This window comes from Asterias rubens, assembly GCF_902459465.1.
Source record: "Asterias rubens chromosome 8 unlocalized genomic scaffold, eAstRub1.3 super_scaffold_89, whole genome shotgun sequence".
Taxonomy (NCBI): Eukaryota; Metazoa; Echinodermata; class Asteroidea; order Forcipulatida; family Asteriidae; genus Asterias; species Asterias rubens.
The window spans coordinates 273,061-293,390 of NW_022985693.1; the positions used below are offsets into that span (position 1 = coordinate 273,061).

Below are 20,330 nucleotides of genomic sequence, written 5' to 3' on the forward strand. Positions count from 1 at the left end.
ACAAAAACTTGCTAAGCACAAACAAATCTTGCTTAGCAGGACCAGGAATACCAGCTACTTTTCCAATAAAGTTTATATTGTTGCGACTGGTGCTACACCAACTATTTGTTTAGCAAAGAATTTTCTGCTAACCGGCTTTATGAATTTTAGGCTCAGTTTCAAAACAAACTCGCTTTGGACGGGTTGTCATGGACGATTGTGCAAAAAGTAAGTTTTCAAAACTCAGCCTCCAAAAGTTTTAAAAACAAAGACTACTATAGCGAACTCACACAAGCGGAACACAGTCCTTCTTTTCTAAGGGCCCGTAGCACTTGGGCATGCTTTTAAAAGAATTTGAGTCGTGCATAATACGTTTCAATTTGGAGAATTTTCGGACGACATATTCGGTAGTTCTAACCTGCACATTTCAACAATGTCGTCTGCGCACCGAATAATTGAGTCAACACTTGTGTTTTTTTATTTTACTTTTCGGCCTGCGGGTTGTGTTGTAAAATCCAACATTTCTTCAAGTTCTGCGAATGAAAATTCTTTGCAGCACTTTTATTTTCAAGACAAAAAAAATCTCAACTCACCATTACACTTTTGTAGTAGTTTGAACTCGGAAATCCGGTAAAAAGCTGAATTTCTTGGAGATAAAAGACACGGAAACTTTTCAAAGTCCTCCATTTTTTCTTTGAAATGTGCAAATCATGCAGATTTTCACCTACGACCCCAGCCGGCGTCCTCCGTCCAGCCCCCAGCCAATCAGCAACCAGCTTTGACATTTGCATAACAAAGCCGGACCTTCTCGAATTTTCTTGCCCAACTTTTGTGACCATATAAGGTACTAAATGGGCGGGCCCTGCAAGAGTTGAAACTATTTATTTTAAAAGGGGTGATCGGGTACGTCTTCTTGCACGGGGTAAACTCGTGAAATTATTAAACCAGTGTTTACATGGTGAGATTATTATTGACTGATAATTAAGTGAACAATGACCCTAGAAGAAAATAGAACACACAGAATAATAGAACTGAGATTTGTTGTCTTAAAGGTATGGAGAATTTAGAAGTTGATCAATACCACCATACGCTGAGAAGTAGGTATAACAACTGTTTTCATAGACACGAAGTGAGAAATTAAAAATTTATCAATTGGATTATACTATATGTATGGTTTCAATATCCCAAATAACTTTTATTTTTCCAAGACAGTTTTCTTCGCTCTTTACATATAATTACTTTTTTAACAGATCAATCTTTAGTCGCTATCTGCCAATTTCCCAATTTGTTTTCGGGTAATTTCGTCAGTTTCTTTTCACCCCGTTGAACTCGACTTTTCCCTGCCATTGATCCCCATTATTATTATGGAAGGATACCCTTCCCCACGTGGGTGACCCAACCGTACGTTTCTCTGTCCCTACCAAGTAGTCTGTACACTTTCTATACAGCCTTTTGTTAAGTTGTATTAGCATCTGAGAAGTTTTTGTTTTACACGTGTTTGTGACATACGATCGAAACATGGGACTGATTTCATAAATCTGATAAGCAGAAAAAAAGTACAAAAAAATAAACAAATTTATTTGCTAAGCAAAAATTTAGTGGGGCACCAGTCAAAACAGTACCCTTTTCTGTGATTAGAAAGATTTTTTCTTCGTAAAACAACAGCTAAGGCCGTGTCCGAAACGACGACTTCGGCTACAGCTACGTCTAGATCAGCGCGTCTACCAGTGTTGAAGAATAGGCAGACGCGCGCGATCTAGCCGTAGCTGTAGCCGAAGTCGCCGTTTCGGACACGGCCTAACCAAAAACTAGGTCAAAGATCTACTCAAGTTCAAGTTACATGACCCCGACGATAGTTGATTATTTATTTATTACTTTTATTTATTTATGTAAAAACAATATTATTGAATGCCGGATTAATGAATACTCGAGAGTTCCAAGACTCCTCGAAATTGATTTTATCAGAAAATACATTCAAATAAACTTTTTTTTATTAACGGCCGTGTTGATCCCAAGAGGGCGCAATACCGAGGTATGTGCACTTTCATACCTAAAAGCACAACCAAATGCTTACCAGAATAAGGTTACCAGTCAAACTATTACGTGAGATGTACAATTTGTTGTGACTGGTACCCTGCTCATTGCTGCCTAGCAGAAGACATGGGCTTTCTCATTGATATTCCTTGCCAAAACAAAAAAGGGTCGATTTTTGCCTATAATCGATTCCATGTTTTGTTATCTTTATGCTACTTTTGCCTATCGATTAGCGTTATGTTTTCAAAATTTAGTGTTCTTGAAAATATCGACTTTGGTAACCGGCTTGTGTTTCGGTTACTTCTATTATTCGGAAATCGGTATCATTGGGTCTGTTCTTCGCGCGCCAGACTATTTCCAACGACGAGGCGAGTATCGATGCGTAGTGAGCAATTTGAGGCCGAGGTAAATGTCAATTATTTCTTAATTAACCACCACTCTTCCTTCTTCTAAATGAATCGAACATATCTTCCGGTATTTCTCATTTGAAAAATTCAACACATCTTTGCATAGGTTGTAATACTTCAACAAATTATGAGTTAATGTTTTAGGTAAGCGCGGATTCACTTTTTAAAGTGGCGATGTTACCCGCGCCGTATAGCCTATGTTACACACGTTACACTGCAGCTTAGTTGCGATAATCGTAACCCTAGAAACCCTCCATCCTCCCGACGGTCGGAGACCGGAGGGTTACGACACAAGACTGATATTATCGGTGTAACTAGCAGTTTTGACCAGTTTTTGCCAGACTCGTGATCAGATTCGTCCTTTGTTTCCACTTTCCAAAATCATGACAGACATTCTAAACACATGGATATAGAAAAGTTTGCGGTAACAAACTCTCAATGAGTTGGGGTGGTTCTGAAAAGAACCGTTGGATTAACTCGACGTTTCGATCAGTATGCTCTGATCGTCTTCTGGAGAATGCTGGACTCTGATGCTGTATGCTGCTTAAAGGGACACGTTGGCTTCAGGTTGCGCTTTATTGGGCGTTTTTGGGCTATGACAAGCGTTTGATGTAAAATGATTACGGTTGGAAAGATGTTAAAAAAGTAGAATGTAATGATCTACACAAACATGCCTTAGAAATGCTTCGCTTTTGCTAACTTTCTCGAAACAAAACGCTCCGCCATTTATGGGGGTCAAGATTTTGACTCCCATAAATGGCCGCCAAATTCACTAGTCTTATTTCCAGTCGCAGCCGTTGAACTATACGACTGAGCAATTATTAACCATTTTACGAACCCCATTTGTATCTATCTTTCCTCCATGGTTACCAACAACAAAAAACAGTTCATGAACAAAAATAAAAGGGCCTACGTTGAATTAACTTTTTATAAATCTATCTAAGCAGCAAGTTCAGCCCACGTCCCGGGGCCGAGCGGCTGCCGCCGAGCGGCTGCCGTCCAGCGGGCCATCATCCCCCGCGGCCAGACCTCCCCAGACGCACTGAACTCCCCGTTCTTGCTCGTACGATGTAGGATTTTAGCGAGGCCAGTCTAGTAATGCGAATACTTTGTACACGAAAGAATGTCTAGTACCCGTTTTACTTATACTAATAGTGCATGTGATTCTGTAGTCGTGTGTCTCTTTTTGCCTCGGTCCTTTGCAGCAAAAAGACGAGATTATTTAATACTAACTAGCGAGTGGAGTTGAAACAAAACTACAGCTAGAGAATTCATCCTCTCATAAAACATCTGCTCAGACATGTCGGAGAGGCGTTTACCGTGTAAGTATAGTATGCAATTGCGAGTCACATATACCCCACAGTTCGTTTTTAGAAACAAAATTACAGGGACTTTACTTCTCTGTTCTTTCTCTATGCTGTTTGCATGTACATGTAGAGTCACAGGGCAACAGAACAGTGGTGTCTATCTAATACTAGTCCATCGCCATAGGATAGATGTCACTTGTCTTCTTTGCCAACATGATCCTTTCTTCGGGGTATACATTCATTGTTTTATAAAATAATGTTTATGTCTATTATGGGGATGTAATTCCTTGACCTTGGTCTTGGACGGTACTATTTGAGGTAGCTCCTGTTTACATTTCTCAGAATCATTTGACAGCAAAATTTACTGTGCGATGCATCTGAACAGGGAGCACATACTGCAAATGGTAGTTGGCAAGGAAAGCTAAAATAAAGTAATACTCTTGTCCACAAAAATGAAGCTTCCATAGGCCCTTTTCGAAACCACGGCTTCGGCTTTGGATTCGGCTTCAGACTCCGTCCTCTTGTCTGAATCCCTACGCAAAGCACGCTCAGTATTGTCCAAACATCTGCGGGGCCAAGCTAGCCCGAGCTGAATCCAAAGCCAAAGCCGTGGTTTCAAAAAGGGCCATAGTCTAGAAGAACTCTTTTCAAAAATTACAAAACAAAATCAGAAACGGGGAACAATTTTATTATTTTCTAACATTTTTGTATTGATACTTGATTGCCAGGTCACAGTGAAAGTTGGGTGGTGATGTGATTTATTGAAGCCGGTATGGACAAGAAACGTACATCAAAGAAGTTTTCCAAGCACGGTTAGATGACAACCAGCTTCTTCCCAGGACAGGAAAACTCTGCTAATTAGGCCTGGGCAACCAGTGAAAATTACTAATCGACTAGTCGCACCTCCATCCAATAGTTGCGACTACGACACTAGTCGTGAAAAATGTTCAATTATCACGATGCACTGTGGCAATGTGTGCCGCAAGCACAATATAGTCTAATTCAAGCGGAAAAGATTGAAGATTTGTGTCACTGATGTCTGACTGTGTTCTGTAAGTAAATTATGTTGTCATGAATAGTAATGAGCGACTAAATTGGTTTACCAAACAGGTAGACACAATTTTTTAAAACTATTTTTGTAGCACGTTTAACCGGATAGTTGAAAACAATAGTCCCGACTCGACTAAGGATTCAATAGTTAGAGTCCGACACTAGTCGCCCAGGCTTACCGCTAATGGTGCAAGGATGGCTTCTACCCACAGCCGCCATCCCCCCCCCCTAATACCACCACCACTACTACCAACAGAAGAACTTGTAGCAAAACACAAATCCAGATTTTCCACTTCTTAAATTTAATTTCCACAATTTGGCTACAAAAATGTCTGTACAGGTGTGCATAAGACATAAGGTCAGTGCATTATTAGCATTATTGGCAAGTTCTAGAGTTTGTATGTAATCAAATAGAATCTTTGTCACAAATTTATAGGAACTTTATAAAACAATATGGTCAATTTATTGAGACATGTTTTTAAAATTCACAGCAGTACACGATGTATTTGCAAACATTAATTAAATTTGTCCTTTGTCAAAGAACACTATAGTCCCATGCAGTATCCTTAGTAATAGTTGGTGTATCTCCTCAATATTTATGCATAAAATAATAAACCTGTGACAATTTGGGCTAAATTTGGCAATAAAAGCTGCAAGAAACAGTGAAAGAAAAACACCATTGCAGTATAGAAACAAGTCCTTTGACATGCCTCTCATCATGTAGACTTTATCAAGTGAGTTTTATGATCACAAATTAGTAATTACCAACGTCTAAGGTATAAAGTCCCTTTAGAGAGACCAATGCCTTAAATCGAGTGATTTGGTTGTAAAATGCATTGTATGGTTAGAAAGGATGTTTTAAAAGTAGAATAGAATGATCAACACAAGTATGACTTGAAATTGGGTGGTTTTCCTTTAAAACTTTTACTTATTCGAACTAACATGGTCTGCTAGTCAACAATATGACTAGTTCTAAAACATCATTCTGACCATGCATTTCATAACAGGCATGTGGTTTGAAATCAAAATACACTTGCAAGGGTTAAGGTTAAAAAATTGAAATGGCACTGTGTTTATCAAACTTGTTGCATCTATGATCCATGTCTCTTTATGAATACAGAATAAAGATATTTCAGATAAATTTATTTGAATACAGATTGTTTATGTTTTTGCATTTTGTTGTTCTTGGGTGTTTTTTGTTACAAAATATCAAAATCTCAAATAATACAATAAATATGATTGTATAAACAATTGGCCATGTACTTCAAATTAAACTTAATCATATGTCGTTGTGATGAAAACAAACTCTGCTCACATCACATTCAATGATTTGTTGACATGAGTAATGTGCAAAAAAAAAATAATAATAAGTTTAAGTATTGACATGTGTTAATTTAGGAATAAGAATCTACTTGTTGACAACGGGAAATATTGCCATTTGTTAAACCTGTTTTGCATAAATCATGTGTAAATGAAAGTTGAAACTATCTGGAAATATACCCCTGATTTTACAAACACAGTAACCAGGTAGTGTTACTCTATTTCCAGTACCATTCTGACATGACACATGTTGTCTGTGAAGGCTGGCTGGGTGGCAAAGTCATTTGTTGTGTAAATCATGCTGCCCTGGTGTACATGTCATTCCTGTGATGTCGTGCCAACTCTAATGGTGGTCCAGAACAAGGTGCCTCAAGATCTTTTCAAATATAAACACAAACATTTTTGAAACAATTAACAAAATAAAAATTGGTTATTTGTACATGTATATGGAATATAAAACCCATGCACTTGATGTTGATTCATTAAAGTGACATTTTAGCAAATACTACCTCCCTGCAGCCGATTTCACGAAACTTTACGCAACTGCGTGAGTCCACTTGCGCAATTTTAATGGCGCAAGTTGCTCCATAAACGTTGCACAAGTGGACTTACGCAGTTGCGTAAAGTTTCCTGAAATCGGCTGCTGGTCAAAGACATGATGTTGTTAGGATGTGGCTGTTCAGTGTGAAGTATTTTGGTAATGCAACGTTGGCTAAGGAGGCTGTTTACAAGTAACTACAATGAATGAAAGCTTAAATTTGTGTTTCCTTATTAAATGTTTGTTTACACATTTACTTTGTTTCCTTTTTTTTTTTGGGGGGGGGGACACAGATCAAAATATCATGTAACAAAACTGGACTGCTTTGACAGTACATGTGTATATTGTTATACATGCACATGCCATTGACAGTATGAAATAATCAGTCTCTTACTGCCAAGTTTGAGAAGTATTCATCCGACCTTTGTTTGCAGCATGACCTGTCCTGTTGTGTTGGCATCTCCCTACAGTTGGTACAAACCCACCAGCTTGGCAAGAGCTTTGCGGAGGTGGATGAATGTGGACTTGGAGGTGCCGGGTTTGATGAGGTCTCCAAGATGTTTACGCCAAGTCCTGGCATCTGCTCACATAGTACCTTCAACAAGAAATTGAAAACCATTGATATAACTTATTATATTAGTTCTCGAAAATTTTATTTTTTATTGTTTGAAAGGTCACACTTCTTTGAAAGAATTCGGGTTGACTTGGGTACGAGTTGACTTGGGTACAATATTTTGGGTAAACTGTTAAAAATATACAAAAAACATTTCATAAATCTGTACTATTTTTAAAATGTACTTCTACAATTTTTACAAAAGCCCTCACCTTCCCAGCCAGATAAACGACTCTTTTAATTGTAGCATCAAAGTAAATTAGGGTAAATTATGCCAAGTCATTAGTACGCTGGGCACTCGATTCAAATCCCCACCCCCATCTATGCACCAAGTGAATAGATCTACAAAATTATATGTAAACTAGTCATAGTACATGTACATTATGTACTCTCACAACTCAGTGCTGCGGCTGTCTCATGGCTGTGAATTTACGTGTCATGTCCACAATAATAACTAACAATAACATTGCATTGGGTATAAACAATCACGGTCCGTTCTCTCTCTCTCTCGTCGGCTAGTCCATGTCCCACTACATTATTCTTACCCTGATTGGCGAGGTGTCCTTTCCTTCTTTTTGGACGTGTCTTCAATCATCTCTTTGCGTAGAGCAATGAGATGAATCTGTGTTTTTCGGCGATCCATTTTGACAGAAAAATGGTGTGTTTACATTTCACACAACGTCATATGGTAGAGAACGGTATATTACCTCGTGTTCTTCTGGTAGGTTTACCAGGCCATTGGCTACGGCGCCAGCCTAACTGCTGTGCATCGCGCATAAACGGACGATCGTTTTGACGGCTTGAAAAACGTATATATTTTGCGGGGCATGTTTCGGGGTCAGAGGTCACTGTTTTTTTTTTTTAATTAACATTCACTAATTACAACACATTAAATGTGTTTTATTGCAAGAACAACTCTTAATAAGTATAAGGAACACCCTCAAACGTGAAATTTTGTGAAATCTGAAGGCAACGTGTTCCTTTAAGTACTGGGCGGTGGATCAGCGTGACCCAACCAAACACGCATCTGGACGAGCCATGGCTGTCGTATGCGTATCGGCCATTCCAGCTTGCAAACTCACCGCCTGTGTGTGTAAGCACCGATCCCCCGCACCGAGTGCGCAGCATGCAGGCATGTACATGTACATGTACATGTACTGTATGAACATCGTGCGTGTTTGGTTGGGTCACGCTGATTGGTTGTTGCCAAGCAAGTGCGACGTTCAAAATCACTAGTTGGCCCCGCTATGGATTATGGATATATTCGGTCAGTCTTTTGGTAAGTTTTTGTCGTTTTTTTCTGCCATATATTTTCATGATGTTGTTTTAAGGGTTCCAGATGACGTTGTCATACAATAAAGATCAACTCCATGTGTTTAGAATGTCTGTCATGATTTTGGAAAGTGGAAAAAAAGGACGAATCTGATCACGAGTCTGGCAAAAACTGGTCAAAACTGCTAGTTACACCGATAATACCAGTCTTGTGTCGTAACCCTCCGGTCTCCGACCGTCGGGAGGATGGAGGGTTACGATTATCGCAACTAACTGCAGCTATGCTGTTTCAATTTCCGACCCATACTTTCAAAGTATTTTTGCTTTTTTTTCTAGAGATATCAAATGAATCTTTAAGTTTAAAGCCAAAAACAGACACGTAACAACAAACAAAAGATGTCAGAATCACTAAAAATTACCACCCTCCCCAAAATAAATAAAATATCAACCATCAATGTCAACTCAAAATACTCAATGACTATCAAATAACTAAAATTAATTAAATAGAATGAATAAAACAATAGACAGAAAAACTTCCAGAATGTTTTGAGCAAATTACCAGCAGCTGAGTTCGTTGGTCATTCTCCATCAACTAACGTCCGTCGATGCCAGTTTTTTTAATAACCGATCGGCGATATATCGAAAATTCAATATCGAGTTTACTCGATATATCAAAGGATGAAGCCAACTAAAAACAGTTCTAAAAAAAAAAAAAACGAAGATCAACAGTTTAATAATTGGGTTTATATTTGGATAACTTTCCGTATGGCGCCACCACTTTTTCACTCATTTTTACAAAAAAGGATATATCATTGAGGTAAATAAGATACTATATTATTTCATATCGAATGAAAAAGTGGTGGCGCCATACGGAAACTTTTCCTTATAATTAATGGTTTTTTGCCCCGCACGTTTTTTCTTCTTCTACCAACAAAGAAAAGACGTGATTTCGTTGCCGCTTCTGCTCGCTAGGCAAAGAGAGAAAGTCTGTCCCTGTATGATTGACACCATGTCCAAAAGGCATGCTCCTGTTTCCGGTATAGTTTGTTTACACACAAAGGTACCAATATCATATGCGGCTAAAACACAAACTTCACAACTCTCCTTGTACAGCAGACGTTGTACACTGTTAATGCACAGTCTGGCTCCATGTGTTTTTACACGATTCTCCTCGTACAGCATACCTTCTACACTATTTTCTGCACAGTCTGGCTCTGTTGGTCCTTATTGCTTGTTGTATAAGGGAATGTGGGGCCGGAACCAGATGAAAAAGGGAAAAAATACTCGACGGCAATCTTCAGTTTTAATTTCCGTATTTTTTTCAGCTGAAGAATTGCATGCCTGCTTTTTGCATGTTTTTGTGACATCAAAGTTTTCGATATGAGCAAAAAAATTTGGTCAATCAAAAATTTCAATATTTTGATATGATTAAAAAAAGTGTCATCAGCGATTTGGATGTTGAAGAAACATCACTTCTTTTTAGTATTTTTGATGTATCGACGGACGTTATACTCAACTAATGTCAAAAGTGGCATTATTGAGGCCTGCCTCAGCCAAAATATTAAGCTTTGCAGGTACTCACCACGACTTCTACTAGAGCCTATTAAATATTTCCTTTGTACTACAAAACCCATAGAGATGTTAATTCATATTATGCGCTATATAAATGTAAACTGCGCCAATAAAGTATCTAAACACTTACAAATGGTCAGATTTATCGGAACTTGAAATAGTATACAAAAATTGAATTGTTCGTTTCTATTCACCGTTAATTTCTGCACGTTTTGACACATCTTGTGTTGCGCTACGATGTTGTTTGGTGGATTTATGGACACTTGAGTGGCTTAAGGTCGAATTACATTGTAAGTAAAGAGAGCGCGCAAGCATGCTTGCTCTGTCGCTACCAATGTGTTGTGTATAAACAACCGTCATGTTCTTCGTGAGCCCCAGTGAATTATTGCCACACAAGTATCAAGTACTTCAGTTCACAAGGAAGATGGTGCCAGCTTTGTTTACTGTTTTTGTTCAACTAATACACCCGCTAGTTTAAGTACATGTACCATCTGCGGTTTAAATGCCAACAAAAACCTGGATAATGTTTGATCGAATGTGGCGGCGAGTGTGTCGCGGCATGTAGGTCATTGAGAAAGCGCTGTGTGGAGCACAAGTAACCTTGCACTGGTATGGCACACACTGGGTTTCTGCCCTCACGCACTTTAGCAATTGTGCATTATTGCGTAAAAGTCATGCTGCACGCGCACTGTGCAAAATTGAGAAGCGACTTAGTAAAGTTAAATACTGGCGGTCAATGTGAGACTCGGCGTGTACAAACTATTTGTAATGAAACAAACTCACAATTTTATGACATAACACTTAATTGCAAGTGAAATTCAACAAAACTGCTTGGCCGTAGCACTTTCGGCTACAGCAGTCAAAGACTGTAAAAACGACTTTCCCTGTCCAAGCTCAAAGGGAATCTGGGATTTGAGGCATTGCATGGTGGGGTATCAACATATTTTGATTATCATTAAAGGAAATAATTGTTATATTATTATTTTTGTGCATGTTACAGGACCCAAGTAGATGTCTGAGACCAGGACTTGAGGAGCTTCCTAATTATTGTACAATGAGTTTTGTAAATGAACTGCTCTCTCCTTGATAAAAGGTAAGGGAAACTCCCGAGTCGTGAACATTAGAACAGCTGTTAGTTCATAAATCTATCATAGTTTCCTTCATTCATTGGCAAACTTGCCACCTTTCTTCTCCTGACCACCAAACTGTAAAATTGAAAGGGGGGGGGGGAGTGACACTGTTATTAGGAGAGCATATCTAATTTCCCTCGCATCCAAATGTTAACAGCAGGAGTGGTAACAACTAAACACAGAGATTGTTAATAATAGAATATTAATTTTTGGTTTTTTACCCATATACACCGATGTGTGTAGCACTGTATACTCAGTACTTTCCCCGAGTCCTGTGAAAAAAAGCAAAAAAAATCACAGGCATTTTACTCGGGTGGGATTCGAACCCACGACCCTTGCAATTCTAGAGCAGTGTCTTACCAACTAGACCACCGAGATTGCCCGGTAGCTAGAGGCAGTTCGAATCCTATGTTTAGCAGCGGGTACTGCAAACGATTTAATAGATGTTAAATTTGCATCGGGATAAAGAATATTAAGTTTTGGTTTTTTACCCATATACACCGATGTGTGTAGCACTGTATACTCAGTACTTTCCCCGAGTCCTGTGAAAAAAATCACAGGCATTTTACTCGGGTGGGATTCGAACCCACGACCCTTGCAATTCTAGAGCAATGTCATACCCGCTGCTAAACATAGGATTCGAACTGCCTCTAGCTACCGGGCAATTTCGGAGGGAACAGTTATTTGACCAAATGTCCAACTGCCTATAATAAACTAAGCATACCCAATTGTATTTTTGGAAGATGGCAACAGAACTTCGAGAAGATGAATATTTTAATGTCACCAATGTATAACCTGTATAACCCAATAATTACTGCTCTCTGTGATTGGGGTCTGTGTGTTTTGTACCAGAAAATGACACCCTCAGCTTCGCCCTGGGTGCCATTTTCCCCCTCCCGTGTACAAAACACCATGGACCCCATCACAGCGTGCACACGCAAAATGGCTTATTGGTCGTTGAAGTTTGGCATGGTGTACTTTGAGTTATAAATATAATTACAGCCGTAGATAGAATGCAATCTCAAGATGGATAACAGTCTAAAAATAGCATATTTTCCACCATAAAAAAATGTAAGGGTCAAAATTCGGAAATCATTTCACATTCGAACAACGCATGTACATGTAGTGATGAAATTTGGTATTCGGTTAACCACTGGCCAACTATCCAAAATTAACCGGATATTCAAATATTTGTTTTCCGCCGCTAGAGGGCGCTATTATGTTATTAGTTTTAGACAGTGCCACTCGGTTCATTCATCAAAATAAAATTATTTAAAGATGGCGATTTGCTTTTTCTTTTGATCGTGATTGACTCTACGTGAAGGAAAACTTTCGTAATCTTTGAACAAATTACGTTAGAAAAGTCATTTTTCTAAAACTCTTCACGGAGGTGAGCATAGTTAAATACTTAATTTATGCTGTCTTAATAGCAGTTTCAATAGGATTCAGACAAAACATTCCTATCGGTTGTAGCCCCAACAATCGCGGATAATAGGAATTCGGTTTCTTGGTTTTAATTTGTAATAATTAAAAGTTTTCAAGTCTGTGTTAATCTCTCTCATGTTTCTAACATGAAAGCTTAAATTTGGTGAGTTAAACAAAACAACTGTGAAAATCTTTCAAAAGATATTTTCATCCTCTGCGAAATAAAGTAAACTTGTGACACAAGAAAATAATCACATTGACAGTTAGCCTATCCGCTGATTTCTGGATACGGCCGTAAATGGATTGAATTTTCGTAGCGCAGTGAGGAGCGTATGGCGCTATGTTTATCTTGTGTGAGTGCTAAAGGGTTAAACTATAATGTGCCCATCCTTGAAAAGTATACCCCCTGGTGACCTCAACATTTTACACAGATGGTGTGTGTGTGGGGAGGAGGAGGGGCTGGGGGCGTGGGCACGAACTGGGGTTTTGTCATTTGGGATGGGATCAGAGAGTACACACGCACACAAGCTTAAATTCCCCGCTAATCTGTGAAATACGGTTGACCTAAGCACAGAATTCCCTGCGTACGCAAACGCTGATTCTTCACTTCTGGTAAGCAGACCCATGAGATTGGGCCCAATTGGTGCTGTATAATTTTTCAAAAAGCAAGACTGTCAGACTTGTTCAGTCTTAAGTTTGAAATTCAAAACTCTTTTGATGAAGCTATTTCTATGTTTTGGCTACGTTTTATTTTCATGACTCATCATTGCTTGTATGTGAGGGTACTAATGCATAGAAACTCAACTTGTTTATTTTCCTTTCTTCTAGATTGACTTTTCAACATTCCTCATGACACACTGAGCATCATGAGGTGGACTCAACATACAAGCAACATGTGACAGTAAACTGAAGATGTAGAGGCATCACAGAAAGACAATGAACTCCTTGGCACTATTGGACCCAGACAGATTCCTAACATCTACTGCTATTTGAAATGATAAAACCATGGAGGAGTACATTAGATTCTAATGATGGCCAAGATGAACTGCTCATAACACAAACTCAGAAGGTAGGTACAAAATGTATACTGCACTTAAAACTCAGATTGAACTCAAGTACAGTAGAGACTGCTCTCAATGCTTAAAATATGTAAACGACTACGGACCAAGTGACTAAATTTAAAACTAAGGGTTTCTCTCTGCTTACAGTCAATTGACAACCCCACAATGGTCAGCAATGCAAAGGACACCATTCAAGGGTTTGTATTTATTTGTATGTATTTTATTTCTTCGGACAATACAACTCAAACAAGCACAGGCCGTCCAGGGGAAGACAAAAGTAAAAACTTTTATTAAAAAGATTTGCCCTCCTAAACCTACATGTAGCTCATAAAAAGTAAACAATACAATGCTCTACATAACACATTTTAAAATTGTATTGAAAATTAAAACAAAAGATGGCAAGTAAAAGCAATACACACTCCCTAGCCCTACCTCTTGAAAATTCCAACACTTTGAATGTCAGGCATATTGATGTGGCTGGGTGCTTTAGGTTCCCTCGCAAACCTGCTGCTCAAAACATTGTATCCTTAGCAATCTAGCTTTTCAGCTGCAAGTAAAACTGACAAGCCTCCAAAAAAACTATTCATCTAAGCTGGACATAGCTTAACTCACCACATTGGTTTACATGGATCTATTTTTAATCGGGAACATGAAGAAAAACAGAGTTGTTCTGTTTGAACTATTACCTTTTTATGGCTAAATAGACATCGTAGATACCGGTTAATTTTAATTAAAGTAAAAAATGCACCTCTTTGACGTCATTGGTGCTTTTTCCAAATAGCGTTTGTGCACAGTTCTCCAGCTTTGGCCAATTGAGGGCGCTATTTTCCACATCAAATAGCGCCGATGAAGTCACAATTCCTTTGTCGCGAGGGTTTGTTTGACCTCACGTTTTTCAGAATTTGGCTTGGAGTGTTTCGATGAGAAAACATTTTTAGCATGTTTTAATAATAATAATAATAATAATAATATTTCTGAGCATTCTGTAGTAGCCGGCCTTTAAATAAGATCTAGATTGTCTCATAGAACCTGTGCACCTTTCAGTGGACAAGGGGTTTAGCCTAATTGAAGTAAGCACTTCCTCATTAAAACAAAATGTGTGAAGTTTCATTACATGAACATCACATAAAAGGTTCAAACTTATGACCTCTCCTTTCTTGTGTTTAGTGTGAAGTTTCCAACACAACCTTAACTGAAGCTCTTCGATGTCTGTTCACCCAGCGCCTTGCCATGAACTACTGCGTGTTGTTTCAACTCAGGGAATTATGTGACTACAGGGCGACTACATGTAACTGGATCGCTTTGATGTCTGTTCACCTCTCATTGATAACACTCACCATGAACTACTGTTTGGTCTTACCAACCCAGGGAAGTAGGCATCTACAAGACGTCAATGCTGGAACATTTCTTGACACTGCAGACAAACACTGAACTATGGATCTTGGCCATCAGACTGAGATGGCAATTGACAGAGGAGGTGGTTTCTACAAAGACTCTTGGAAATCCAACCAGTGTTCATCATTTTCATCAAACAGTGTTTAAAGCATGGAACGTTTCTTTGTTGATACTAACAATCTGTGAATGACTTCTTGGCTTCTTTAGGCCAAGTATTATATGTCATCAATTAATGGAACACTTAAGTGACACCATGATGACATGATATGAGACTTTGCTCTTTGTGTGGAGATGCAGCACATTTATAGATAACTCTTTGACCCCAGAGGGACATGAGGTCACCTGGGGTTATAGTGAAGCAGAATATGGACATTCATCTGGAAGAATTAAACAGGATAATTTTGAATTATTTACTTTGTATGAATACTATTAGCCCCTCACAAAAAATAGTAAAAGGTTAAATTTAAGAAGATGCAATGTAGGACAAATTATCCTATCTGATGAATATCAAATCCAATGATATAAGTTGTAAGGACAAGTTGGGATGTTTTGCTGCAATCTTCTAAAACGTAAAACCAACAAATTTAAAAATTCAACCATGAAGTACACAAAATTAGCATTACATGTGCTCAAACAATTCTACTCCTTAAAAAAGGTAGCACAAAATGCGATGGTTGACAAAAAGGTCAATATAAAACCATAGAACTAATAAATGAGCAACATGTTTATTTGTACATTTCAATTTGTTAAAAGGTAGCACTACTTGACAAAAAGTCAATTTATACAAACAAATTCTGAGGAATACACTTGAACGATTTCACTTTTCCAGAAAGTGGTACATTTGAAAGCTGATTGACGAAAAACAAAAAGTACATTATTTGATACAAGCAGTTATTGTGAGGGGCTTATATAACTATAAGACTTGTGACCACATGTTTACAAATAGGTCTTGAGCATAGACTTCTTGCTTCACAAAAAGTGTAGATGGGTTAAAAAGAAAAAAAAACATACAATCTTGCATATTATGAACACTTGTTTCAGTTTTTTGTTTGGGGAAAAGGGGAGCAACTCACATTTTGTCAGCTGTTGTCTTTTATCAAATGTTAGGTTTTTGTGTTGAAAATCTGGTACAAAATGTAAACTTGCGGGAAATGCCATACATTGCTCAAGATCCATCATTTTGTAAGCATGTGGTATGTATAAGATAAATGGTACAGCATTGGTTACTTTAGTTAGGATTTAGTTTTTTAATGAACTACATACCAAAGTCAGCCTGTAATTGATTAATGATATACTCAAATATTTTAAGGCAAAATACTTGTTGAAATTATTACCCAAAACCAATCTCCAATGAAAACATACACAAGTTTTAAAACTGTTTTTATTTTTATTTCTTGACACCAATTTACAGGCAAACACTTTTGAGATAAGTTACCAAAACCCATTACAATAAATAGAAATAGAAACAACTTTTACTAAGAACAAATTTACAGCAGATTTGTTTTTGGACAGGTTCAACTTTTGATGACAAACATTGTATCTTTAAAACTGCCACTTTTGCCAGATAACACTAGATCATTTCAAAAGTGAGTCCAAAACTATGGAACATCATTCCCTTTGACACAAGGGTTGACGACTCTCTTGCCATTTTCAGAAAACATCTTAAATATTTATTCCATGAAACCCAGGTATTTCCTTTTCAAGTGATCTCTCTTATAAAACTATTGTTTGAATTCAAATTTAGTATTGTTATTGTAACCAATGCTGTACCTTAATGGTTTATGTATTTAAAATAATAGTCCTAGGGGAAACACAAAGAGTGCATGTTGGTAGCTGGATACAAGATTGGTGATACATGAACTGTCCACATTTCTGAAAACACAAAGTATTTAAATGCATGTACACTAGTTGTATCTGCTGATGTGACAGTGTTCATACATGCTCCTATACATTGTTACAAGTAATACTCTCTTTAATTACTCTACTGATTTTGTCAGATGACAGGTCAGAATGAGAAGGATAAGAAAGGAACTCTCAGTTTTTCACAGCAAATCTGTATGATAAACACAAAATTTATTTTTTTTGAAAAGTGAAAACAACCTTGAATTACTTACTTATTGTGTTAAGATGTGGTACTCATAGTAACAATTATTGACACTGATTCCAGCTGGAAAAAAGCGTCAATTGACAAGAATGCAGCACTCTCCCAAATGCATGATGACTCCATCTACATATACAAACTATGCATTCTTGACACTTGTAGCCTAGTGGTTAGGGGAAACCCCCTAAATGACACACACTTTATGATTTGTCTTTCCATTATGGCCAATCTTTGCAGTGAGATTGGGATATTGGTAAAAGGTAGTGAGATGGTCACTGAAACTAGCAGGGCCCTCCTCACATTTGACTAGGCAGACATCGAGTTGTACTTTACCAAGTTTGCTATCCAAAATGTTTCATATTGTGGCAGTTCTTGTGTTAACCAGTCTTGTAACCTAAGATTGTTTCATATTTGCTGCATTTCAAAATGATTGCCAAAACTTATTTTTTTTTATTCTGGATCTTCCTTTTACTCTCCAATTTCCATATGCAACATTCCACTTGTTCAAATTTTTCAATGAAATCCAATGCAGTGTTACTAATGAAACATTTAACTGTGTTCTACCAACAGCTCATGAATGTATCCCCTCCCCTTTTTGGCACCCCGGTGCATGCAAGCCATCCTGGTACTCGCACGAGTGTTCCCTGCCCGCAAGTGTCGGCAGGCTGGTCGGTGGGTTGCCCTCTGTCTGCATTTAACTGGCGTTTGGCTGTTTGTGATGTGTCATCTTTCCCGATCATGTAGTCTGGATGAATCAAGGACCCAAAGTTGGCTACAACATGGTAGGGTCTTTTGAACTTTAATAACCAGTTCTTTCCATAGAGGACGATGTGTCTACTACTACTCCAGGCATTGTGCATGGACAGAACACCTTCAACACCTACTCTGAAATTCTCACTGTAACTTCTGGACTTGGAGTTGTCTCATGAGTCTACGATCAATGATGGTGAAATATGAACCTATGGTGCACATTTAGAGTTGTTCTGACATCTGTGTGATAACAGTCACTACCTCAGCTTGCCAAATCATGTAGATAATGTCTCCATCTTATTCTCTCTGCTCTGCATTATATATTCAATCCCCAAATCACTTTTGATCTCTGAAAATGAGATTCAAACATTTACCTGATCTAAAACCTGAAAATCTAAAAAGCCCAAAGAAGCTAGTGCATGATTTAATTCAACTACTTAGAAAATGTTCCTCAAGAGAAATACAAAAAACAAATCTACTTTATGAGCACAAATAGTAATAAACTACACTATCTAGATTAAATTCTGATGAATAAGTAGGCAATTTCATCTTAGCTAGTACATTCAATGAAATCAGAAAATGCCACTACCTTTTGGAAAACACAAAATCAATTCTTGAGAATCGCTGTAGGTCATGTAATGATCATTAAATAGGCACTTGTCAGTAGGCAGCAAAAAATACTGAAAACAATAACAAGTTTAAAATATTAAAAAGGAAACTATGAAGCACAAAGTTGCAATCTGAAGATTTTTATTGACAAAAACTGAAATGCCTCTGGAATTCTAGAGTGCTAATCCACCTCCAATTAAGTCCAAATTGTTGCCATTTTAACAACTCGGCACAAAAGATGTTGCCAACAAAATATCTAAACCTTGTCATGCTAGGAAAATGTAAGTTTAAAATCAAAGTTAAAAAACGAATCCCAAAAGGAGGCAATTATAGAAATACAAATTGGATTCTGAACATCTTTATGATGTTCAAATAGTTCCAAAGCTATAAAGGATATGAAATAAAATAGACATTTTGTCCACAAATGTGAAGATAAACATTCACAGGAGATTAAATCAAAACAAGTTGGTGAATTTAAAACCGACTATCTTGTGCTAAATCTTTTCACTCAAAAAGCTTTTGCCAAAAGCATCAGCTTGAACAAAATACCTGATGAAGGTTTCCTGCACTGTTCCACTGAACAGAATTGAAAAAGGTCAACATTGTCTGACATCCAGACTCAAAATTGACTAGTATAGAGGACACCATATTATGAGGCACCAGTCTATGTTAGACATCAGCCTCATTTTGGTTGTCATGAAGTTGTGTGTTAGAAAACAAAGATTAAAAACCAATCTTTAAAAAGAGGCCTTTTAAACTGTATTTAACTTGTAGCCCTAAAAATAACAAAATTGTTAATAGAGTGTTGCAGTCATAAATCAATGAAGTTTTAAACCTGTATATTACTTTACAATTGGAAAGTAATAAATCAACAATTGAATATTGACCTTTCCAGCTAGACTGCAACACAAGGTCCCACATAGGGGATAAAATAGGATGCCAAACTCTTCAAACATCTGTAAAACAAAATGACCTGGTGTGTAGATGGAGAGCACCATACTATAACTAGGGCTGTAAATGGGGCGATGTGGTGGAGGTCTGTCCCCCTGTTAGTCATGGAAACTTTGGTGTCCGATACGGGGGTCCCAGTCCTGTCAGATAGGTCCATGGTCATTTTAATTGAAGTTTGAATTCATGTACTGTAACTATACATCCTCAATAATGTGTATCTAGGAGTAGTATGCATAACAGATAGTCTTCAATCAAAGGCAATATCAAGCATTAAGGGTCTTAGGAAAACAAGATTGTATGAAAACAACAAGAGTATTGTTACAGCCAGAATGTAACAACCTTAAAGATGGAATCAAGGCATGGTCATATCTGAAGGTTACGAATCAAATCTTTTAGGAATCAGACAAAAACCTGCTTTTGAATCACATGAAATTATTCAAAAGTAACAGTTGTTTACAGCAGTGAAGAGACCAGCTGATATTTCTTTGAAATGAATGGAATCTTTCAGAAAGAAACAATGAGGAAATAAAAACCATCATGACAGATGCTGGTTGTTATTGAATGAGATACCAGTCCAAACAAGAAGATAGAAATCATGGGCTGTAGCAGGCACTGAGCCCTTGTAAAATCACACTCTGTGAATAGTGAGTGCTTTCTGTGAAGTTTAAAAAACCCAATTCAAGCTCAAAATTATGCAAACAAAATCCCTTTTGCTAGCCACTGAAGTCAAACCATGAACAGCTAATCATTTTCTCTTGGGGAAACTGTTCAACTTGAGTAGAGTCTATCTAGAGTACATGTACTCAACTACATGTA

General features: G+C 37.8%; 2 long non-coding RNA genes across 2 annotated transcripts; one reads left to right on the top strand and one right to left on the bottom strand.

Annotated features, from left to right (window-relative positions):
- The first annotated feature begins 2,067 nt into the window (after positions 1 to 2,067).
- Positions 2,068 to 20,179, top strand: LOC117305530. Its single transcript, XR_004520687.1, has 4 exons — positions 2,068 to 2,418; positions 11,093 to 11,185; positions 13,476 to 13,716; positions 14,876 to 20,179. It is a non-coding gene; the product is annotated as an uncharacterized LOC117305530 (long non-coding RNA).
- On the bottom strand, positions 6,438 to 7,834 carry LOC117305528. The gene is made up of 3 exons (XR_004520686.1): positions 7,794 to 7,834; positions 7,076 to 7,230; positions 6,438 to 6,473 (listed from the first exon to the last, which is right to left on the bottom strand). It is a non-coding gene; the product is annotated as an uncharacterized LOC117305528 (long non-coding RNA).
- Positions 20,180 to 20,330: the final 151 nt, after the last annotated feature.